Genomic DNA, 25,825 nt, shown 5'->3' with positions numbered 1-25,825 from the left:
GAAACCAACTCCTGTCTTCAGTGTCTCTATCAACACACAGACACACCTACCACTACCACATTTCTTTTTGCTCCCCCCACTTGAATGGCTCCCTGTACCACTGTGCTGTGGTCAGTTTGCTCATCCTCACTGCAGTGCCTGCTCTCGCCCCCACAGGGAACAAGAACCTCCTAACTGTTGGACAAGAGCAAGGGCTGAGGCTTATTTCAGATTTCCAGAATTTCCTTTTATTTCTTTCTGGTAAGGATGGGACAACTTTAAAATGAAACCACTGGTGTTTCCTGACTATATGAGTGGCCATATATTATAGCAGATTAAGAGCGCAATTTGTGAAAAGAAAAGGCCATTATGGCCAACAAGCCCTTGTCTATTTTTGATAGGTCAACTCACCACCCACCTCATCATCAAATCTCCTCCAGAAACACACCTAAATTGTCTCTTAGACCCTTTTACACCGTCAGCTTCAATGGTAACTTATTCCACATGTCCATTACCCTTTGAGAACTTTCACTACTATTTCTTCTTGCTCTTAATTTCCTAATTTTTTTTTTTTTTTTAAACTTTTGTCCCTTGGTATTTGAACTCCATCAATGTGAACAAATTGCCTGGATCAACTTCAGTAATTCCCTTCTTAATCTCAAACCTTAATTAGGTCACCTTGAAATATACTCTTACCCCAAGAAAACAATTATTCCTGTCAGATATCTATCATTTCAAACTTTTAGCCCTGTTCCTGGGACTAGGGACAGGGTCACTGGCAAGGCTTGGAAGCTAAGCAGAGCCAGGCCTGGTTAGTACCTGGAGGGGTGACCATCAGGGAAGACCAGGTGCAGAAGGTCACGGAAGGAGCCCCGAGGAGGGGCGGTTGGTGAGAAGGTCACGGAAGGAGCCCCGGGAGGGGCGGCTGGTGAGCAGGCCCGGGCGTTGGGCTGAAGATTGTCGGACAGGAGGAATGGTGGAAATGGAATGGCAGCGCGCACAGACGCAGCGGCTTTGCTTCTCCCAGGACGGTGCTATTTACGTTTAATGTTAATGTTATTTGTACTGGACTCATGGGAGCATGCAAGATCACATTTCGTTGTTCATGTACTTGTTGAATTATTATTATGAGCATATCATTCCCATAGTGTGCACATGTACGATTTATTACATTCTTACAATCTTTCTCTATGATGGGACTAACAATAAACTTGTATTATTGAAATTATTTATCAGCTGGCAACTTAATAATACAAATTTAAGCAGCAATTGTGAAGTTCGCAAAGTCAACCTAGTCCACTTTCCAAGACCTATATCCTATTTTGCAGAGAGGTCTGGATAGATTGAGGTGGCTGCACTGAGAAATCACAGATGTTTAAATATAGACACTTGCAAGTTGACACTAGGAAAAAATAATAAGCAGCAAGAATATAAGGTATATCGTAATAGAAAACAGGGCTCTGGGGTCGTGGTGAATAGCTCTCCGTTTGTTTTCAATCAGCCTAATACACAATAGTAGATAAGCAAGCAACATCCTGTGCTGTATTGCCAAAAAGATTAGAACAGAAGTCCTGGAAGACAATATGAACTGCTAAAGACTGCCAAGCTTGGCACAACCTAAAAGACGGTGCATAATTTTTGCGGAAATACTGGTTTTTAGAGTGGGTACAGAGGAACGTAACAAACCAATACCAGAGATTATGCACCTGAGGTGTTAGGAAAGTCTGAGGCAACTTAGAATTCTTGGGAGAAAAAAAAAATGACTCGGGAGACCTTACTGCAGTTTTCAAGATTCTAAAATGTACAGATAAACTGAAGCCTGATTTAACCACAAAACTCTACCCGAGGGCCATTTACTCAAGTATTCTGGAAGAGTACCTTTGACCAACACAGGCTGTAAACCAAAAAGACACCGGGATGATTTCACTGCAACAGGGAGTTTAAGGTGTTTGCTTTCCAACCCAGCATTCAGGGATCAAATTCCCTGTTACCAAGAGTTATCAACTCTTCATGTGATTGCTGCACTCAATAATTCACAGTCGTGTTGGTTTTCATTTCAGAAACGGAGAAACACTTTATACCATAAATAATAACATAATTACCAAAATGATATTTAGTAAAAAGAGAGTTATCACAAAATTCTTGTTAGTATAGTGTTGTACAAAACTAACAATTGTTTCTTCAGTGACACAAGATGTCATGGTAACTGTTCCAATGTCACAGCTGTTTGAAGGCCTCTTATATCGCAAGAAAAGACGAGATAGCTTGGGTACAGACTAGACACATTCCCACAAGGGGGAAAGGAAGGGCATCCGACAGCTAGAGCCCCCTGGGTGATTAAAGATAGAGATTAAAATGAAACAGAAAAAGGAAGCTGGCAATAAATATCAGCAGGTTCATAATTCAAGAGAGAACCAAGCTAAATACAGAAAGTAGAGAACTGAAAAAGGAAATAAGAGGGGCAGAAAGTACATGAGAGTAGATTAGCAGATAACATAAAAAGGAACCCAAAAGTCTTATAAACATAAAAATTGTAAAAAGGTAGTCAGAGAAAGGGTGGGGCTGATTAGGGACCAAAAAGTATATGATATTGTGGAGGCACAGGGCCTAACCAAGGTACTTTGCATCTGTTTTCACTGAAGAGAAGGCTGCCAATGCCAATGAGGAGATGGTCGAGAAATTGGATAGGATAAAAATAGATAATATGCAGGTAGTCACCCGGTCCGGATGGGATGCATCCAGAGTTGCTGAGGGAAGCAAGGGTGGAAATAGCAGAGGATCTGGCCACAATCTTTCAATCCTCCTTAGATATGGAGGTGGTGCCAGAGGACTGGAGGATTGCAAATGTTACACCCCTGTTCAAAAAAAGGGGAGGGGGATAAACCAACTACAGGCCAGTCAGCCTAACGTCGATGGTGGAGAAATCTTTAGAGACAATAATCCGGGACAAAATTAATTGGCACTTGGAAAAATCTGGGTTAATAAATGAATGCCAGCAAGGATTTCTTAAAGGCAAATAGAAACAGAAAATGCTGGAAATATTCAGCAGGTCAGGCAGCATCTGCGGAGAGAGAAACAGAGTTAACGTTTCAGGTCGATGACCTTTCATCAGAACTGGAAAAGTTAGAGATGTAACAGATGTTAAGCAGGTGCAGAGGCAGTGAAAGGGGGGAGGGGAGGAAAGAACAAAAGGGAAGGTCTGTGATGGGTGGAAGGCAGGAGAGATTAAATGACAAAAGGGATGATAGTACAAAGCAAAAGGAGATGGTAATGGGACAATAAACAAAAGATGCCTTTCTTAAAGGCAAATTGTGTTTGACTAACTTGATCGTGTTCTTTCATGAAGTAATGGAGAGGGTTGATGAAGGTAGTATGGTTGATGTTATGTATGTGGACTTTCAAAAGGCGTCTGATAAAATACCACATAATAGACTGGTTAGCAAAATTGAAACCTATGGATTAAAGGGGCAGCAGCTGTGTGGGTAAGAATTTGGCGAAGGAACAGAAAGCAGAGTGTAGTGGTGAACAATTGTTTTTCAGACTGGAAGGAAGTGTGCAGTGGTGTCTTTCTGGGGTCGGTGTTGGGACCAATGCTCTTTTTGATATACATGACCTGGACTTGGGTATAAAAGGCATAATTTCAAAATTTGTAGACACGAAACTTAAATGTAGTAATCAGTGGCAGGACAAATTGAGAAAGCTGTTAAAAAGAAATACAGGAGCCTTGGCTTTATAAATAGATACATAGAGTACAAAAGCAAGGAAGTTATGCTAAAACTTTATAAAACACTGGTTAGGCCCCAGTTGGAGTATTGTCCCCTATTCTGGGCACTACACTTTAGAAAGGATGTTAAGGCCTTAGAGAGGGCGCAAAGGAGATTTACCAGAATGGCACCAGGGATGAAAGAATTGTTACGTGGAGCGACTAGAGAAACTGGGGTTGTTCGCCTTAGAGTAAAGAGAAGGTTAAGGGGAGATTTGATAGAGTTGTTCAAAATCATGAGAGTTTTGATAGAGTAACTAAGGAGAAACCGTTTCCAGTGGCAGAAGGGTCAGTAACCAGAGGACACAGATTTAAAGTAATTGGCAAAAGAACCAGAGGCGACATGAGGGGAAAAAAACATTTATGCAGTGAGTTATGATGACCAGGAAAGCACTGCCTGCAAAGGTGGTGGAAGCAGATTCAATAATAACTTTCTAAAGGGAATTGGATAAATACTTGAATGGGAAAAATGTATCGGGCTACAGGAAAGAGCAGGGGAGTGGAACTAATTGGACAGCTCTTTCAAAGAGCCGGCACAGGCACGGTGGGCTGAATGGCCTCCTCCTGCGCTGTCTCATTCTATGATTCTAGCAATTCTCATTTATTTTGTAACCTATCTGCCATCTATTATTCTGGTCACATTGGAATATGCACCAATTGGGGAAGAGAAGACACAGATCACCTTACACGGGATTGTCACAAACTTAGAGAGCATCCTTTTCAGTAAAATGTAAAAGTCAATTTCACTCAACTAATCTTGCAACAATTCTAGTAACAATTGCAAAGTTCTTCCAGGCACTCCTAGGTGAGCAATGATGGGTCAAGGCAAATACTGTAGCAGAACGGAAAGGAGGGAGAATCTACAAGTACCTATTTTAATAGAGGAACTAAGCTGGAACATCCAGAGGGCTTTGTTTCTTCCAAAACACAGGTTAACACAATATCAACAGTATCAAATATATTAAACTAAAAATCTTCTGAAACGGAAAAAGACAGAAAGCAACACACTGTAATCAGACTTAAACTGTAAAAGTTTAACAAATTCACAAAGTGGTTACGTATAAATCCTTAGAATACACTTCCGTTACTTACATGGAGCAAGATTGGTTTGCTTGCGTTATTGAAGGTTGAATCTGCATTTCTTCATCTTAAAATAGTTTTGCTACTTCCATGTTCCACCTTAGAAGAGTAAAGAAAAATGAAAACTTAAAACCTGTAATCAATTTTCTTTTTGTTGAAACGTTTTTTGCTCCAGTACTAAGATGAGGGATGGTTCACACTGTTCGGAGTTGTCTGGTTAGTTTCACTTCGAGGTATTCAGCATTTCTCACTGCCGGCCAGCATATCTCCTCTAAGTGTTGGCTCTGGGTTTATTTGGTATTAAAACACTACAGCAAAAATCACACTTCAGTGACCTTGTTAGAATATTGGTGTGATTCTCATAATTCAACATTTCCACTAAACCTCCAACAGTGACAGACCTGTAACTGCTGCTGCTCCACCCACGTGTTTTGTAGCTCAAAATGATATCCTGCAGACAAAAATTTGGAGGAACCCTATAATGGTACCGTTGGACATATTTCACAGCTCATGGACATTTCACACTGACACCATTACACTTCACCAAAATCTTAGTGATGGCATTGACTGTACGATACAGAAGATTAACATCTTCGAACCAATTCCAATAGTACTGCAGTCTGTGTAAACCATTAAATGTGAATTCATTTGTAGGAATGCAAGGGAGTTTGTTACTGAAGCCATGGTTCTCTCTGCACTGTAAGCAGTCACTTGAAGGCAACACGGAGGCAAAACTTGCAGCTATTTTTGGGGGTTGCCTGAAGGAGTTTAAAACACCCAGTTATTATCGCCCAATTATATATCTCACATTGTCAGAAATTCAGAAGTGTGTGTATGGCCTACGACGAAGGGTGGCCCACAGTCAATGTTTATAAAAGGTTCAGCTCCACAGCCCTGATCAGAGTCAAGCAGCAGCACCAACATCGGCATCTATTACTAGGGCTTTTTATATTCTAAATTTTGCCCATCTTAGTTCACCCATCCAAAATACCCTCAAGTTCCCCCTATCGCAGCATCTAATGACTTTTTAAATGATTCTAGGGATTCTGCCTCCACCACGGTTTCCTGGAAGTCCATGCCAAGTGTTGGCCACTGTGTATGAAGGAAAACCTCCAGAAACTGGTCCTAAATTTGCTATTTTAATAGTTTAAACCAGAGACTCCTTTTCCTACCCTCACAATTTAAAGTAATTTTACAGATATACCTTTTCAATACCATTTACAGTATACCTCAGAGCACCCATTGGACATCTCCTTTCAAGGATGAAGAGTCCAACTATCTGCAGATTTTCTTCATAACTAGGACCACTCCCCCAATATTGGGCTCCTCTTTGCAGTCTGCAGCATGTGAATGTCTTCTTTACGTCTGTGTGACTAGAACTGGATACACTACTCAAGATATATTTTATATCTACCCAAGCAGGCAGACAAAAGCTTTGGTTTAACATCTCATCTGAAAGACGGCACCCGAGTGCAGCACTCTTCCTTAGTGCTGCGGTGAAGTGGCAGCCTATATTTCATCTTGAATTCCGCAAGGGAGTGTGAACCCACAACCTTCACAGAAGAATATATTCAAACATAAAACTACGCTAGTGGCGGCTCCCTAATGCCAAGTCCTAATGTTGAAAACAATTGCAATATTTGTTTTCTGCGCTGTATTACTGCAGTATAGACACATCAATAGAGTTCAAAATTTATGAACTGGCTCACACAGGAATTCATCCATTACACCTGTGACTAACAATGATACTGTCCATCTTTGTTAAATGTTTAATATTTACTCTGTGCGTGACCTGCAACGTTATGTTTGAGGCTGGAAATTACAGTGAGAAAGAACAAAGACTTGCATTTATATAGCACCTTTCACAACCTCAGGGGGGTCCAAATGCATTTTACAGCCAATTAAATACTTGGAAGTATAGCCACTGTTGTAATGTAGGAAACACAGCAGCTAATTTGCACACAGCAAGGCCCCACAAACAGCAATGGGATAATGACCAGTGATGTTGGTTGAGGGATAAATATTGGCCGGGACACAGAACCAACACCTCATCACTGACCCACCAGCAGAGGTCCCTGTCTTCGACCTCACTCGAAGACAGACAGTGGACAGTACTCAACCGAATCTCACAGGGCGTGGACGATGCAGCCACCCGCTCCACAAGCGGAAGACGAGGGACGGCCCGAAATGCGACGGTGGCCATGAGTCCCAGACCATGGAACACGTCACATCAACTTGCCCACTAACAACTGTTGCATTTCTCCACTCGGCATCTCAGGAGGCCATTGAATGGCTAGCCAAACTAGACATCCCATTAGAAGCTTTTCCTGTCATACGACAGTGGGACACAGGGGAGAGCCCCCCCCGTTCTTCTTCGAATAATCCCATGGGATCTTTTACATCCACCTGAGGGGGGGGGGGGGGGGGGGGGGAAGTCGGTTTAACATCTCATAACAGCACGTCAGACAGTGCAGCGCTCTGCTCCCTCAGTGCTACACTGGAGTGTCAGCCTAGATTATGTGCTCAAGTCTCTGGAGTGGGGACTTGAAGCCACAACCTTCTGACTCAGAGGCAAGAGTGCTACCCACTGAGCCACGGCCTACACCTGGAAATTACAGTGAGTGATGTTATAGGAAAAGTTATATGAAAGCTCAACGTACTTCATCAAATTCTGCCCTCTGCTATTTTGAACAGAGGTATGAACCCATTTTAAATGGATTCATGTCTATTGTTAAAGTAGCAGAGAAAGGAATTTGATAGGAATGAGCTAATCATCACAGTAATTGGCAAGTTTACATTTCCAAACAAACTTTCCAAAAATAGGCATTTCAGTAAAATATGTAGTGACTATGTAGAAAATATGAAGTGTGAGGTGATGCATTTTGGCAGAAGGAACAGGGGAGAGGCAATATATACTTAATGGCACAGTTTTAAGTGTGTGCAGGGACACAGGGACCTGGGAGTTAATGTGTATAGGTCCCTGAAGGTGGCGGGACATATTGAGAGAGTGGTTGGCAAAGCATATGGGATCTTGGGCTTCATAAATAGGAGGTACAGGAAACTTCACGCTATCCGGCACCGACGGGACCGAGCTGTTACCGTTCCCTCAAAACTGCCGGACACTCCAGCGCTAATGTTGAAACATACGGAGATTTTCAGCTCTGTGTGAATCAACAAACCCTGTTGCTTAACAACAGCTTCTAAACAGTCGGCAAGCGTCTCTAGCTGAAGCTGTTGCTTAGCTACAGACCTTGCAGAGCTTGACTGTTGAGAAAAAAGCAACAAAAAGAAATGAAAAGAAAAAAAACCGGCTCCTGATCTTTGCCGGTGGCTCGAGCTTGCTGGACATTTAGCCTCCGGATAACACAAAGTTTCCTGTATTGAGTACAAAAGTAGAGAAGTTATGCTGAACCTTTATAAAGCGCTGGTTAGGCCACAACTGGAGTATTGCGTCCAGTTCTGGTCACCACACTTCAGGCAGGATGTGAAGGCACTCGAGAGGGTGCAGAGGAGATTTACCAGAATGGTTCCGGGGATGGGGGATCTTAGCTACAAGGACAGGCTGGAGAGGCTGGGTTTGTTTTCATTAGAGCAAAGGAGGTTGCAGGGTGATTTGATAGAGGTGTGCAAGATTATGATGGGTTTGGATAGGCTAGATGGGGAAAGGCTGTGCCCACTAGTTGATGGTACAAGGACTAGGACACAGATTTAAGGTTTTGGGCAAGAGATACTTGGGGGGGGGGGGGACTTTTTTTTTTTTTTTTAATAACGCAGCGAGTGGTGAGGACCTGGAATTCGCTGCCGACAGAAGTGGTGGAAGCGGAGACACTCCGTGTTTTCAAGGGGAGACTGGATAGGCACTTGAGGGAAATAAACTTGCAGGGCTATGGGGATAGAGCGGGGGAATGGGACTGACTGAATTGCTCTACACAGAGAGCCGGCACGGACTCGACGGGCCTCCTTCTGTGCCGTTATGACTCTGACTGTAACTGAACTGCGTTCCACCGGCACAGGATAAAATATCAAAATTGTGCAATAACACTTTCTGCTGGTAATGCCAGTAATGAACCAGTGGGTGTTTGCTGGGGAAATGGTGCAAAATGGGGAAGTTCATTTTCTGATTAACCTAGTTTGCACATGTAAATTAGCATTAATAGATCATCTCCGAACCATAATGATGAGGTATTTTGGTTTGAGCTGGAAGAAATCCTTTTTCTAATTAACCTAATTTTGTACTGAATTAAGGTCAAGTTGGTATAATCCATTGATAAAGTCCATGATGGCTGAATGTCATATCCTCCAACTATCCTGAAAGCAGGATGTTCAGTTTGAATTGTTAACTAAAAAAATGAAAAAGTTTGCATTCCAAGATCATTTTCTTCTCTCCAGATGTCCTGGCCAACATTCTTCCCCCAACCAATGCTACCAAAAATAGATTAATTGGTCATTCGTTCATTGCTAGTTGTGGGGCCCTGCGGTGTGTAAAAAAGGCTACGGCATTTGCTTACATAGCATCAAGGATTGCACTTCAAAATAATTCATTATAAGTGAAGGGCCTTGGGAAATCTTGAGGGAGGTGATAAATCACTGCATAATTGCAAATTCTCTCTTTCTTTCCTGACTTCAATTCATCCATTATAAAGAGCATCTGTATCATTAGGGACAGGAAACTCTCAACCGGCACCTCAATATCCGGAAATCTCTCTTAGCCGGCAAAATTCAGGAGTAGGTTCAGGTAAGTTTTACTATATATTAGTGGCCGTGTAACCGGGGTTCCTGGATCTGTGGCCGTGTAATCGGGGTTCCTGCAAACGTGCCGGGTAATCGGGGCTCCTGCACCTGTGGCCGTGTACAGGGCTCTCGTACCTTGGCAAGTATACCTCTCTGTAATCCGGACTTTTTGATCAACCGGCACCACGCCGGTCCCGGATAAAAAAAAGAGATTCCTGTACTGCATTACAACAGTAAAACCATGTGAGGTTTCTGGACAGTGCTACAGTATGACTGCCCCACCTTATGTCAGAGAGCACTTTACTCTGGGTCTAACATAGGAACAGATGATCTGGAGTAGGCCATTTAGCCCTTCAAGCCTGTTCCGCCATTCAAATGAGATCATGGCTGATCTGTGACCTAACTCCAGGCACTACTCCTGGAGAGGTTACTACGCCACAGACTAGCTCCCATCATTGAGCCAACCATTCCTAAGGAGCAAGCGGGCTTCCGGAGCGGCCGTAACTGCTGTGACCAAGTGGTACCTTTAACAACGCACATCGAAGCAGTCTTCCAGCGCCAGTACAAGACCGCCGTAGCACTTGTGGGCCTGTCCGCGGCGTATGGCACAGTATGGAAGCATGGACTGCTTTCCAAGCTCTCCACCATTTTACCCAGCAGAACAACGATCCATCTTCTCAACTCCATACTTCACAACCGTGTACACTCTGGCACCCAGAAGAGCAGATATAGGACATTGAACAACGGACTCCCACAGGGTTCTGTCCTGGCACCCATGTTATTCAACGTTTACACCAGTGACCTGCCCGAAACACAATCCTGCAAGTTCACATACGCTGATGACTTTGCCTTGGCCACACAAAACATGAATCTGTTCATCACCGAGGAGACCCTGACCAGTGATTTAGAGGACGGAGGCCTACTTCCGTCGATGGCGACTTCGGCCAAACCCGCAAAATACCGTCACCTCGACATTCCACCTCAACACCCATCAAGCAAACCAAGCTTTGAAAGTCTCCTTTTGCGGCGCAGAAGTAAACCATGCCATAAAAACCCTCCTATTTAGGAGTCACGCTTGGTCGCACCCTGTCATATAGGCAACATCTCCAGAACCTTGGGGAGAAACTAAAGAGTAGGGTCAACTTGATCCAGAAACTCACCGGATCCACATGGGGAGCAGACGCTCAAACCCTCCGTATGGCAGCACGCGCCCTGGTGTACTCCACAGCAGAGTACTGCTCTCCGGCATGGCTATCGAGTCTGTATGTCAAATCCGTTGATGTCCAGCTGAATTCTACTAGGAGAATGATCATCGGTATGCTTTTATCGACACCAACACCTTGGCTGCCAGTGCTTACAAACATCACACCACCACACCTACGCAGTCTCCAGAGAACACAACTGCTAAACCAAAGACATGCCAATCCAAGCTGACTTGAACAACCTACCACCAACCCCTCTCAAATCTAGGCGGCCATTTTGGACAGTCGCTGAAGCCTTTCAGCGATCTCCCCTCACCCTTGATGACTGATAGCAAAATGCTTGGAAGAACTGCGACATACGGAATGGCTTCCTTATCGAGGACCCCACAGTACAACTTGAAGGATCAAACCTTCCTCACAAACAGTGGACAACCATCAACCACCTCAGAACCGGTCATGGTGGATGCTGCCATCTTCTCCATAGATGGAAGATTAAAGCATCCCCATCATGCGACTGTGGAGCTCCTAATCAGACCCTGGAGCACATCATTGCGCACTGCCCTCAGAGGAAATTCGCAGGCAGCCTACAAGATATCCACTCTGTTACACCGGAAGCTTTGGCCTGGATATCCAACTTCAATATTGACATTTGACTTGCTTTTGCTACTACCATCCGAAAGATGACGACGACTCCAAGCAATTCCTGATCAGCAGGAGCGTTGTTTGCCTCATGATGGAGTACAGTCCTACAGGTATTAGCAGCACTTCAGTACCTCACTTATTCATGATCTTTGAGCTCAGGTAGTAAGCATCTACAGACTACTCGACAATGTTGGCCCTTATTTGGCGTCCATATATTTTCCAGAGTGACTGAATAGAATTTGGGAGTTATGCTGAGCCCAGTGAACTGCCCCCACTGCTGTCAAGATGCCAGAACATAGGCTAGACTTGAGACTTGGTCTGTATGGTTTAGTATTACACGGGGTGGTGCATTTCCCCCACTGAGCTATCAGGAGAGCCCATTCGACATTGCATAAACTTGGTTTGTATTCCCCAGAGTTTAGAAAGTGGAGGGGTGATCGAATCGAAGTCTTTCAAATTATAAAGGGGTTTGATTGTGTATATACAGAGAAACTCTGAAGGGGGGGTGGAAATCAAGAAGGGGGCATAATCTTAAAATTAGTTAGGCTGTTCAGGAGTGAAATCAGGAAGCACTTTTTCCACAAAGGGTAGTGGAAATCTGGAACTTACCCCCAAAAGGCTGTGGATATTGTGTCAATTGAAATTTTCAAGATTGAGATGGCTAGGTTTTGTTAGAGAAGGGTATCCAAAAGATGTGGAGCACAGGTGAGTAAATGGAGTAGAGATACAGATCAGCCATGATCTAACTGAATGGCGGAACAGGCTCGAGGGGCTGAATGGCCTGCTCCTGTTCCTATGTATTTGGAGCAGGAAAAAAAGTGCCATGCATCATTTTCATGATGTTGCACTCTAGTGATGCAATGACTTATTTCGCTGTATTTTATACCAGGTGTGTTTATAAACAAGTGAAAAAAGATTGGTCAAACAATTTTCATGAAGCTGGCACCTCCTAGTACAAATTAGATCTACACCTTGTATCATATTTAGAGATTGAGTGTATATTCTGTGTGCTTGCATATACATACAATAAAAACAAGATGGGCTGCATGGTGCAGGCCTACTCTGGGTTCTAATGCAGTGACAAATGGTGTGATGGAAGCAATGTTCCCGTTAAGCTGTGCAGCTGTCTACCATGCACCCTGGGACCAGCTTTTCAAACTTGAAATTTCCTGCATGCGCGTAACTTTGAATGGGCCGCACAGCCCGTTAAAAGGGACCATGCACCCGAAAAAAAATTTAGGGGGAACATTGGCTGGAAGTCTCCCGATAGCAATACATTTCCAGGTTCATTTGCAATGCTTTAAGGATAGTTGCTGTGAAAATGTGCATCATACATTGGTAGGAGGTGCTCTGCTGAACTTGGGGCTAATCCCAGTTTCTAAAGCTAAACAGCCAAATGTCCAATGACCGATAGTGACAGTGTCGCAAGCAGTGTGTAAATGCAGTCTTCTGCTTTCCCCTCATACCTCAAAGTGCTCATTTTATCCACCCCGAAAAGGATGAAAAGCCAAATGAACCCTGCTGGGATCATGAACACAAACTTCTGGTACGGAGCTCAGTGCTCAACTGACTGAAGCACTTGTACAACCTATATAACGTGTACGGAGTACAGTACTACTCGTAAAATGTTTTTAAATTCTATTGCTCAAACTGGACCTGCTGCAGTACTGAGAGTACTGTGGGTCCCAGCTGTAACAATTCATAGAATTAGAGCACGGGAGGCCGCCATTCAGCCCATCGTGCCTGTGCCGGCTCTTTGAAGCAGCCATCCAATCTGTCCCGCTCCCCTGCTCTTTCCCCATAGCCCTGCAATAACGGGCTATATAAATGCTGTTTTTTTTTTACTATTATAAAAGTCTTCAAGTGTGAAGCATCCTTCCCTGTACATACATGAAATCAATCAGCCTTTCGCATTCATTAAAGAACACATTTTCTGAATATTGTGGCCCAATCCATTACATGCTCCAGATTCTACAGTTGCTTCAAAAAAGTTAAAAAATGTTTTTAAAACATTCAAATTCTCCACCGAAAAACCTGTTTTGAAATAGGGCATAGGTTCTTGGTCATTAATTATGGATAGCTTTCGCGCAGCGCAGCTCGGGCCTGAAGCAGCAGCATTAAATTGAAATAATCATGTTACAGCACTATTTAAAAATAAATTACAGTTCAGTGACAGGTCATTCGAAGATCTGGTCCAATATCAAGTGCAAACTTGCGCACAATCACATCTATTACAAGATGTTAAAGCTGCTCCAGGGCCATCATGTCAAACTGCATCACCTACAGTACAAAAAAAATCACTTAACAGCCTAACACGCTCCAAATAACAAGCAACCTTCACTTACACAGTACAGATAAACCTTCAGCTTTCGGCTTTGGGCAATGGTGCGGTGTCACCTTTCAGATTAAACAGACATCTACAGGGCCCAAGTACTTCAGTGCAATACATTCCACAGACAGGAGCATTTAACCAGTGCACAGAGTCTCCCACAATGAGGCAGGAAGCAGCTTTTGCCCACGTGACTAATGCTTGCTTCCTTCTGAACAACCCATAGACATCTCACATAAACAGACAGGCTGCCAAAACTATTTCAGGCTGAGGGTATTAATACTTACATGAATACTGACTGGGGTGGAAGCCGACAAGTTTATTCATGCGATGGTGGCCTGAGCAATTTTACTGTCTGTCCTATTATCGGGCAGACGAGGGGAGAGGGGGCTGGCACAGAGCATTATGCATCACCCACTGCTGCACAATGCTGCGATAGTAACCCTTAAAAACCTGCAGTTTCTTTTTTTTTTACAAAAAGGATATTTAGCTACAACAGGTGGTAAAAGTATAATTCTGATTTTCAATCCATTTATCTCAATTTCACTGAAAACTCACATTTTCTTCATATACAAATCCAGGTCATACACTTTTTTTTTTTACAACTGGCTGTGAATTTTGTATTTTCTATAGAATTTTTTTTAATTTTTTTAAACCGCAATGCTCAGCAATTTCACAGCAAAAAAAGACAATAAATAATTTAACCAGATCATCTGTGTCCCCATCTCTCTTGAAGGTACGTCTCTCGATGGGCTATGCTCCTAAGCACGCTGCCAGCCTTCCTGTATCTTACTCAAATGGCCATTCTTCATGTGGCACCTTATGCATTAAGTGTTGGCAGGCTATTCAACTGTGAAGGCCATCACAGCCAAGGTCAATTATACTCTTAGCCCTCATTTACAGTGCATTACACTCTGCACTGAATCACTTAGATGGTAAAGAGACCTACATCAGAATGCTGTTCATAGACTACAGCTCAGCATTCAACACTATCGTCCCCAACAAGCTGGCCACCAAACTCCACACTCTGGGCCTGAACACTTCCCTCTGCAACTGGACCCTGGACTTCCTAACAAACAGACCACAGTCTGTCAAATTAGGTAACCACACCTCCCCCCCCCCCCGACCTTGAACACAGGGGCCCCACAAGGATGTGTGCTGAGCCCCCTCCTCTACTCCCTCTTCACCCACGACTGTGTGGCTGTTCATGGTTCCAACACCATCATCAAGTTTGCGGATGATACCATGGTAGTAGGCCAGATCACCAACAACGATGAGTCAGCCTACAGGGAGGAGGTCCAGCATCTCGTGAAGTGGTGCGCCGATAACAACCTGGCCCTTAACATCAAGAAAACCAAAGAAATCATTGTGGACTTCAGGAAGTCTAAAGGCGGAAGTCACACCCCCATCCACATCAATGGGGCTGTGGTGGAAAGGGTGGACAGCTTTAAGTTCCTCGGAGTCCACATCAAGGAAGACCTCTCCTGGTCCCTCAATACCTCCTCTCTGGTGAAGGCGGCCCAGCAGCGCCTATATTTCCTAAGGAGGCTGAAGGGATGTAACCTGTCACCCCTGATCCTCTCTAACTTTTACCGCTGCACAATAGAGAGCATCCTGACAAACTGTATCACAGTATGGTATGGCAGCTGTAGCTACTATGACCAGAAAGCCCTGTAGCGGGTAGTCAAAACTGCCCAACGCATTACCGGCACCCGGCTACCGACCATAGAGCACATATACCAGAAACGCTGTCTACGGAGGTCACGGTCCATCATCAAAGACCCTACCCACCACAGCCACAGTCTGTTCGCCCTCCTGCCATCTGGGAGACGCTACAGATGCATTCACACCTGTACGACCAGATTTAGGACCAGCTTCTTTCCCAGGGCTGTCATCCTACTGAACTCCACAAATAAACTCTAAAGCCTGCACATCTGCCAATGCACTTTATTATGGTTATGTTTATGTTAATATACTACAAGCCAAATGTATGTTGAATGTTTAAATGTCTTAATCCAAATGTGCACTCTCGGGAGCCGCAAGCCTACATTTCGTTGTACTGCACTTGTGCACTAACAATGACAATAAGTTGATTATTATTATTTCAAACAGGGTCACTTTTTAAAAAACCTTTAACATTGACAGAAATTCACAGGGCAATGAAGCAAATGGCTTTGGACATACATGTCCAATAATCTCAAAAATATTTTTCCAGGGCTTATTGTTCGGGGGGGGGGGGGGGGGCGGGGGGAGAGGTGGAAAGAGGGGATTTTTTGAGCATACATACCCAGACTTTGTTTAATTTATTATTTCCATACAAAAACATTTTACTTGAACAGTTTGAATATATTCAAGAATCGGCCAGTAAGAATGAACACGTGTTGATGCATACATGAGGGAGATGGGAAGACAGAGATGTGGGGGTAACGTGGGAAGAGGTGATTAGAGTGGGAGGAGGCTAGTGTAGAGTATAAACACTGGCTCGACCGGTTGGGCCAAATGGCATATTTCTGTGTGAGAAATTCTATGTAACAACTCTACATTAGGCGGAGGTCGAAGAACTTGTGTAACTACCCATAAATACTTGTAAGAACTTGTGGCAAAATTAAAATGTAGCAATTACATTGAACAATTTCAATTTTGGTCATCATTCAAAGGACAAGTCGTTTAGTGTGCGCGGACTGCTTGTTGGCGGGTATCCAACCAATGGGCGGTGGCAATCAAATCCTATTAGTGAGGGCAGAGCACTCCACACAAAGAAAAAGTTGCATCTTTGGAAGTTGATCAAGAAATGGTATCACGGCGGGGAGTGTATTAGGAGGACACATGGGGTGCACTAAAATTACCAATATTTTTAAATAATTGCGTCAATGCTAAAATGAATAGCAGCGTTCTATTTAATGTGAATTCAGGGACTCCCTCCACAGTGATGTAAAAAAAAATCCCAGCATCTATACAGCTCCCTTTGATACCATGCAGGGGAACTTATGGTTTGAACAGACTGCATATTTTCTGATGAGACTAAAAAGCACTACCTACCAAATAAGCAGTGAGTTTTAAATGGGATGTCACCCTTACTAGTCAACAATCCTATAGCACACCTGTTTGTCATATCACTGTATACACGAACGAGTTAATACTACCCAATTGACACGCACTACAAGGGCCATCACAAAGGCTTTATGTTACAGGCTTGGTCATGTGACTCAGCAACACAGACATCTGCTGCAAGATACAGCATTATTCTCCTTTTCAAATGCGCTATTCAGATTCAGACAAAAAGAGAATAAAATTGTTTCCGAGGGCACACTAAGTGCATTCATGTACAAGTTACGTTGATTTACAATCAGCCATTCAGCACCATCGCTGCAGTGCTACACAGCGTCAAGGCATAAACTATGCAATACGGCAGACGTCACCAGAGATTAAAACAAATCCAATCAGAAAACTCTAGACCAGGAATATAGTAGGAAAAGCAAACAATGCACAGTACTATATCACATCATTCAGAGCGTTGAGACAGTCCAGCATGGTACACTTGAAATTATGGATGTTTAATGGCTCACTTAGTACTGTTCAAGATAGACAAAATTATTTTTAAAATGTAACACCACAAACTTGATGCACCTCATGCAGAGTTTCAGTTAGTAGAACAAACCAAAATAGTGAATGGGACTCAGCAATAACATGCCAAACAAAATTTTCAAAAACTGCATTCAAATGAGGTTGTTTTATAGTTAAAAGGGAATTAAAAAAGGACCTTTGTGCATCGGTTTGTGAAAGAGTAAGAAATAGCAAAGCAGTACTACTGTTTTTATTGAAACAACCCATCAGTTAAAATGCACACATTTTCTGGATCAAGTAGGTCCCTTCAGCCAGTGAAAACACATCTCTCATCAGGTGAATCAGTCTTTTAAATGTAGTTACACGACTCTCTGCATTTTGCCCAACTCTGATTTCAAACATACAACTTGGATAAATTTCACAACAGTATAACATCATGAGATGTGCTGTTACTGCTCTGACCAACTTGACATTTGCAGATGACACACTATGTGGAAGAGCCCATCACTATGGTAACAGGTATTTAGCCTTGTGTGCATCATTCTCAGTCGACCTCTTTCCTCTCCCCCTCCTGGCACTCGCTACACATACAAAATGAAAAAAAACATTCCTGCTGGTTTAAAAATCATGGAGGCTAGATAAAAGAAATAGAAAAACAATTATTTTTATAAATTAAAATTGTCATTTGGAGACTCCAATGGATTATATAAAGCAGGAAAATTAGATAAATGCAAGTTCTTCCTCCCAAAATGCATCATCTCACATTGCTCCAAGTTCTGGAGTGGCCAATTCACCACCAGTGCAAGCAGTTTATTTCCCCCTTTATCACAACCTCAATCTTGAACATGTCAGGTCTCCTCTTAACCTTCTCTGTCCTAATAAAAAGAGCCCCAGTGTCTAGTTTTTTCCTCATATCTAAAGCCTCTCTTCATTGCATTGTCTTAGTCAGTATATTCTGCATCCACTCAATGGCTTTGACTAAAAAAAAACAAAAAAATTAAGTAGGGCACAAATATTCTTTCACCAAACCAATGATTTGCATTGGTTTAGCTCTGTTTTTGTACTCTATGCCAATATTCCATTTCATTTCCTCTTTATAGGTGTCCTCCCACTTTTAAGATTTATGTATCTGAAGCCCGAAGCCTCTGCCCCTCGATTCCTTTTGAAGTTCTACCATTTAGCGTGAATTTACGCTCCTCATGCTTCCTCCCAAAATGCATCATCTCATTGCTCCAAATTACATTTCATCTGAATCTATCTGTCCAATGTGTAGGTCCTTCCTGAAGCTGCTTACAGTTGATTTCATAGTTAACTGCACTCCTTATTTTTGTCATCTGCAAATTTTATTATATCCCTATAACCAAGTTCAGAGAGAGATAGAGAGAATAGAAAATAGAAATTATACTTGGAACCCTCTGGAAAAAAACTACAGGTACTGCTGTTTTCTTTTAACCAACCTATCTAGGTTTCCACATTCCCTTCAATACTACGTGCCTCAATTTTAACAAAGCTCCTAATCAAATACCTTTTGAAAATCTATGTACACAGCATCCACTGTATTTCCTTTATCATACACTTATTTCCTCAAAGACTTCAATTCGGTTGTCTTGCAGTTTCCTCACAACATTGTTGCAGATTGCAAAACCACCAAGTTTTTATTGTTAGGAAGTAAAGTACGTAGAAAAAGCATTAACTGCATCTCCCCCTCCCACCCAGCAGTAGCCAGTACAGGAAATAACAGACTTGTACAAGTCTAACTAGGCAGATCAGTTACCCTGATCTATAAAAATGCTCGACACTTACTCACCAGTCTATATTAATTGCCTCCATTATCAAAGGGGAATTTCCTTTACTAAAGAAGTTCACTAACACAAATGAAAAAAATTCAACAAGATGAAAACCACAGACAGCTGTTGAGCTGGTCTCCATCCTGAGCATTAAAAACAAGTGTCTCTTTAAAATTGGTATGGGCTCAGTGTTTTCCTACTCAGACACTGCCTGTTTAACTGAATAATGCCCGTTTAACTGTACAACTGGACGTACTGGAAAGTGCTCGAGCACAGGAACAGGCTCGGTTCTGTTCAGTTATGATGCCGATGAGCATTCCCGACTTGTGCTAAACTGCTCTTTAAATAAAAAAGAACCATTAAGGTTCATTGCACCAATATTCTTCACCATGTTGCTTCCAACTTTCCAAAAGAAATACTGTGAATTTTACCGGCTTGGTTGCATGCAACAAGGGCGACTTCAAACACAAAACAGATGGGAGTTCTTTAATGGTAATGATGGGAGAACAAAACTAGTGAATGTGGCACAAGACCGATGGAGAAAATTTCCTCCTTTTATTTATTTGTAGCAATATTATAAATGTGTTATAACAAATAGGTTTACAATTTTGCTACAGCTAGCGAAGAATATCCTCCAAAAGGAATGGCCAATTGAAATGGGAATCAAAGATAGTCATTTTGCAAAACCTACAAAAAAGGGGGAGCGAATAATTTATTTTAATTTCTTCTTCTGGATCCCTTTGAATTTGGCCTTTGCAACAATGATGCATTTATGTAGCACCTTTGATGTAGAAAAACACAAGGCATTTTAGAGGGGAAAAAAAGGAGTAAACACCATGTTAGGAGCGGTGCCCGAAAAGATGGGTTTAAAAGAGGGAGTTTAAGAAAGTTTTAAACGGTGTAGACAGAATGAGGATTTTAGGGAGGGAGTGCCACAAAGAAGGACTAAGGTGACTGAAGGCTCTGCCACCAATGCTTGGGTGAAGTGGGGGGCAGGTGGAAGATGCAGATTGCAAGAGCTGGAGAACCAAAAGGTTTGGGAAAGGATACAGGGCTGGAACAGGTCGCAAAAGGTGCAGTGGAGTGAGGCGGTGAAGGAATTTCAGTGAAGAGTGATCAGCAAAGACAAAGACAGGGATGAGGGGCGAACAGAAATTAGTACAGGGCAGAATATGGACAGTTGAATTTTGAGCGAGTTGAAATTTATGAAGGGAGGAGGATGGAAGGCCGGCAAAGAGGTTTGGGAGAGTGCAGAGGTGATCGAACAATGGTTAAGGGAGCCAGCTATGGTGATGGTGAGGTAGAGGCAGATGTTGTAGAGTGGAAGTAAGCACTCTTGGATGATGAATATGATGTGCTGTTTGAATCTCAACTCTAGATCAAACACGACGGCAAGGTTTTGCGTTGCCCGATCCAGCTTGTGTGAGTAGCCAGAGAGTGGGACGGAATCAGTGGCAATGCACCAAATATGACGGTTCTGGTCTTGTACAATGCAACGTCAGTCAGGCAGCCCGCCCATCATCATAGAGGTGGCCATGGGATGGAGGGAAGTGGTGCTCGGTGTTCTCAGTATATACACGGAAGCTGACATCTGTTGTCATCGAAGGGAGGGGTGAACCACCAAAAACAGATCAACTCATCATTCCCCCTCACTGTTTGGGGGGCCTTTTTGTGCACAAGATTTCTGCCCCATTAGCCCACATATGATCATTAACTACACTTCACATGAAGTACTTTGAAATGTGATAACTTGACACATAAGTGCAAGTTCTTTTATTGGTGTTGACTGACAGATAATCTTGGATCTAATTGTATTGTAGCAACTAGTCTCTAGAGGCCATGTTACCGAGTGTATAGAAATTTGCTGATGCCAATTAAAATAAAGACGCGAGGATGCAAAGCGCACTAAAGACGAGTAAGCAGAATACTAAAAAGTTCTTCCAGTGTACCAGCAAAAGTTAGAGTTAGATCTCAAAGATAAAAGCAGTGAAGTTCAGTAACTTAAATATTTAAACATTTTCTAAAAGCTTCTGAGAATACGATTAATTTGCTATCCAAATTTCTATAGCTTACCCAGTAACCTAGAGGATTTTGAAATCAGCATGGCAGAGGTATTTGATAATTCCCTTTAATTTAAGATCAAGAAAAACTCCAGAGGTATATACCCTGTTGTGCTGAAAGAGACCAGGGACAACATTTGCAGGTACTATTATCACTGAGGAGATTCGAAGCAGGCAAACATAGCATTTACTTCTAAATAATGGCTGAAAAATTGGCCCTTACATCCACAGATGAACAACAGGTAAAATAATGGCATTTATTCGAAGAGGTAGCTGGAAAAGGATCCCGAGAGCAATAACTTAACATCTCTAAGATCCTACCCAACAAACCTCAACATCTTTGAGGATGTCAAATACAACTCCATCAGCTTATTTTTAACAGCACCTCCTATATACAAATTTAAAACTGCATACACCAACAGAAAGCCAAAAGTATTAAATCATGAATACAGTTTTTACTTAAAACTGCATATAGTACAATAAGGACTTTTTAATATTTCTTTCCATAATCCAGGTGTCTAAAGTTTGATTAAACTCCTGAGGCAGGGTCCATACCCAAAACTTCTGATCTGTTCCCTCCACAAATGCTGCCTGGCCTGAGTGTTTACAGCATCTGCAGTATTTTGCTTTTTGTCCAAGTGTTGAAGAGATGCGTTTATGAGGAAAGGTTAAAAAAGCTTACGTTTTACAAGCCAGTATAGTAGTTAAGGAGTTGGATCCTCAAGGTATATAAAATATTCATGATATAAATAAAATAAAACCATATGATTAGATTATAAGTGACTGGAATCCTTGATCTCAAGTTTTAACAATGAATGGAACATCTGACAATTGTAGCAAATGGTATAGAACATATCTACTAAGAAGGGGATTGGATGATTGCAGAGATATTACTGCTATTCCCTGCGCGCCCCCCCCCCCCCCCTTAATGTTCTTTAAAAGAGATGAACAGATGATGATTCTAACGGGGGATGGGAGGATTCCATGATATGATTATTCTATGTGGATGGAGTGGGCTACATATTCTTCGCTTTAAAATACACCAAAGAAAGTTGTACCAGAAGAAATAAATGGAAATGAGTAAAAAGTAACTTTAGAAAAAAATATCAGGAAATACCTTTTACTCAGGAGATAAATGTATGAATGTATGGAATAATCTACCGAGGAAGGCAATAGCATCACTGAACTTCTATGGAAAATATAATTAGATGTCATGATGGGCGAGTTAATGATGGGCCAAATGGCCTTTCCTCTTCCTTAATTTCTCTCATGTTCCAATCTAAGTAGAGATAATACATCTCATCTCCTGACATCATGAATAAGTTCATTATTTTTAAAACCGCTAAGTTTTTGTTCTGTAGTTCCCGGATGGTTCAGCTGTTGAAGGGAGTGTGACTGCACCACACTAATCAGAAAATAATTACTTGAGTTTTGAGATAGCCTAAGATTTACTTCCCAATATGATTTTATCCAACAAAAATATTATTTAAATATTTTGTTTTCTGATCATGCAATTGTAATGTCAGATTTACTTTCCACTGTGGTTTTCAAGATCACCAAGGCAGGCGATTAAAACTGTGTGGCCCAACAGACAGCAGGATCTGATATGTGTTCAAAAACTGTAATAAAATACATGGTAACGGTATAGGTTTCTCCCAACTTTCTTGCTTTGTGGTCACAGCAGAAAGGCAGCATCTACAATTGGACCAAGTCCCCTATGAACCCTTTTAGAATCAATTATTCGGCCCATGGTGCCTGTGCCGGCTCTTTGTAAAAGCTATCTAATTAGTCCCACTCCCCCTGCAAATTTTTTCCCTTCAAGTATTTATCCAATTTCCTTTTGAAAGTTACTATTGAATCGGTTTCCACCAGCCTTTCAGGCAATGCATCCCAGATGAACAACAACTTGCTGCGTAATTTTTTTCCTCGTGTCGCCTTTGTTTTTTTTTGCCAATCACTTTAAATCTGTGCCTTCTGGTTAATGACCCTTCTGCCTTTGAAACAGATTCTACTTATTTATTCTAAATTAAAACCTTCATGATTTTGAACAAATCTCCTCTTAAACTTCTCTGCTCCAAGGAGAACCAACCACCCCAGCTTCTCCATATAACTGAAGTCCCTCATCTCATCCCTAGTGGTATTCTAGCAAATCTCTTCTGCACTCTCTCCAAGGCCTAAAGTGTGGTGCCAAGAATTGAATACTTTAACAACCTTCTCTTTTATGTGCCATAGCTTGCCACAGGACTTAGAATGATACCTTAGTTACAATATAATGCACCAGAGACGATGTGGGATGCCTGCCACTCTGTCTACTCCAAAAGGTAGTAAATACCGCACTGTTGCATGCAGCTTTATTTATAAGCATGATAATTGTACACAAGCAGAAAGACTCAGCGAGAGACAAGTAATACAATACTTGCGTTACATAATACATAAACAGTTTCAAAACACCACGAGATAGTCCAAACCTCTGTGGTTCGTTTCAGTAGCTTTCAACTGAGATGGCTCTTGGCCACCTCACATTGTATAGGTGGTGTGAAGCAGGGAACTGGGGACCACACAGTCGTTCCCCAATTATACGTCTGTTTACTTTGGTGCTAAAGCAGGATTATTTGATTAAATTAATTCAGCTCAATGGTCAGGCAATTAAGATATTCGCCATTGCTAGCACTTGTGTAGATAGATGGATTGAAGTTGCTTGGCCATCTGTTGGCCTGATTTTTTTTTTTGGCCCGATTGCTTTTGACATTCAACAGCAATTGAGATCACAACTTTTTGCTTGGTTGGCATGTGTGGGAGTTAACAGAAAATATCAATGGATCCTTCAAAAAGCACCAATGATTTACATATAAAACACTGGGCTTGTGACTCACAAACAGCACGCCCCCAGTCTCCATTTTGAAATTTCATAAGTAAAAAGACAGCTTCCATATTAACTGGTTATTTCAGAGCAGTACAACATAAATGTTTCACCTTTTGACTCAGAATGGAATCCCTGCTTTCGTCACAACATCCCAGGCCACATTATAAGATGGTATAATGTCTCAGAGCAGCAGGATGCAGATTACACTACAGGTAGACTATCCCTTATCCGCAATTCCGAAATTCGAAAACCTCAAGTTTTTTCGTGGAGCGTAACTAGAGTATTTATGGTCTATATTTATCCCACTATTTAATTTACCAAATTATTACTGTACAAATAAACTGTATTACTATTTATAGTCTTTATTTATCCCACTCAGTGTGAATATTCATAAGGTTCGCTGCAGAAATATTAATGCGTTTGCTTACGGGGTGCTGCCCAGACCCCCGCTAGGGTGTTACATACTGATTCTGAATACCATTCTGAAATCCGAAAAATTCCGAAAAATATCTGGTCCCAAGGGTTTTGGATAAGGGATAGTGCACCTGTACTCATGTAAGTTCTTAACTCCAGGAGAGCAAAAAATATTGGACAAATCTAATTAATCATTCTGTAACCTTTAAAAAAAAACAAGACCCTCTACAGCACTTACTAGAAAGTATTTCCTAGACCCTCCCTCTAAAGAAAAACAAGGAGTAAGACTTTAAAAAAAAAAATTGTTTCTTCACAAACTCCAGTTTATCTACACCAATAGAAAAAATGTGCTCCAAGAGCTATAGCTCAGTCTCTCTTCACCTTTTCACTTTCACAATATAAATCGGTTCAAGAAACAATGGGTTCTGCAGAGAACACCGATTGAGGGACATGATGAAAAGCTGGTTATATCTTGTGCCAAATGTCTTCACTTTCGTAAAAATTCTTGCTTCATTTTGGAAAGGGAAGACGCTAAGAACGCAAAGCTCGACATTGTCTAGTTGTTAGCTGATGAGGAAGCATCAATAGGAATAAAAAGGAGAGTCTCTCAAATTGCCTTGCTCTCCGGAATGAGGAAGATACGTACACGATAGCAAGCAGCCTCAATGTAAAGGGAATTGGAGGAGGAAGAGTAGAAAAGAAAATAGGCATTATAAAAGATGAGCTTAGAGAGAATAAAAATCAATGAATTAATAAATACTTATGCACTGAAACATATTAAATCACTGTTCATAAGCATACGTCCTACTTAAATTCATTTTCAACAATTAGCCCCAAGAACAAGAATGTTAGCAGAAAAATGTTAAGTGAACAAGCTGACAATTACACTACCTCAACTTCCCACTGTGAAATTCAAGGCTAAAAATATACCTCAGCAATTGTTTTACAAAGAGCCACATCAGCAGTCTTCTATGTACTACGGCCAGAACAATGTGTACTATGACCAGTACAGCCAACCTAGCAGTAATCACCTTAAATCTGTGCCTTCTGGTTACTGACCCTTCTGCCTTTGAAACAGATTCTACTTATTTATTCTAAATTAAAGCGAATTTTAAAATGAGTTTTGAAAAAGGGTTCATCCGAAACGTCGACTCTATTTTCTCTCCACGAATGTTGCCTGGCCTGCTGAGTTTTTCCAGCATTTTCTGTTATTTCGGATTTCCAGCATCTGCAGTATTTTGCTATCATAGCAGTAAGACAACTAGCTGGTTTAATTGTCTATTAATTATAAACTTTTGACGGATCGAATTGAAATAATCAGCAAGGAGTACCTAACTTCTTTAAAACAAATGAACTTCAGCTAATTACAATCAGAACAAATCTCAATACGAATACAAAAGCAAAATACTGC

At 41.8% G+C, this 25,825-nt stretch overlaps 1 protein-coding gene across 14 annotated transcripts in view; it reads right to left on the bottom strand.

Annotated features, from left to right (window-relative positions):
- The window catches only part of LOC147112036 (inositol polyphosphate-4-phosphatase type I A), a 268,422-nt gene that overhangs the window by 128,358 nt on the left and 114,239 nt on the right, over positions 1–25,825 (bottom strand). For 13 of the 14 annotated variants that reach the window (XR_015079801.1, XM_085999519.1, XM_085999514.1 and 10 more), the window contains one exon: positions 4,835–4,921. The gene's annotated coding sequence lies outside the window, so the exon portion shown is untranslated. Of the gene's footprint in view, positions 1–4,834; positions 4,922–13,742; positions 13,886–25,825 lie in introns of those variants that run through there. The other variant, XM_085999516.1, reaches the window with a different exon arrangement.

This window comes from Somniosus microcephalus, chromosome 10, assembly GCF_052327205.1.
Source record: "Somniosus microcephalus isolate GS21.2 chromosome 10, FLI_Smic_1.0, whole genome shotgun sequence".
In the NCBI taxonomy this organism is placed as follows: domain Eukaryota; kingdom Metazoa; phylum Chordata; class Chondrichthyes; order Squaliformes; family Somniosidae; genus Somniosus; species Somniosus microcephalus.
The sequence above is the reverse complement of the archived record's forward strand: the minus strand, read 5'-3'. Positions and strand labels throughout refer to the sequence as shown.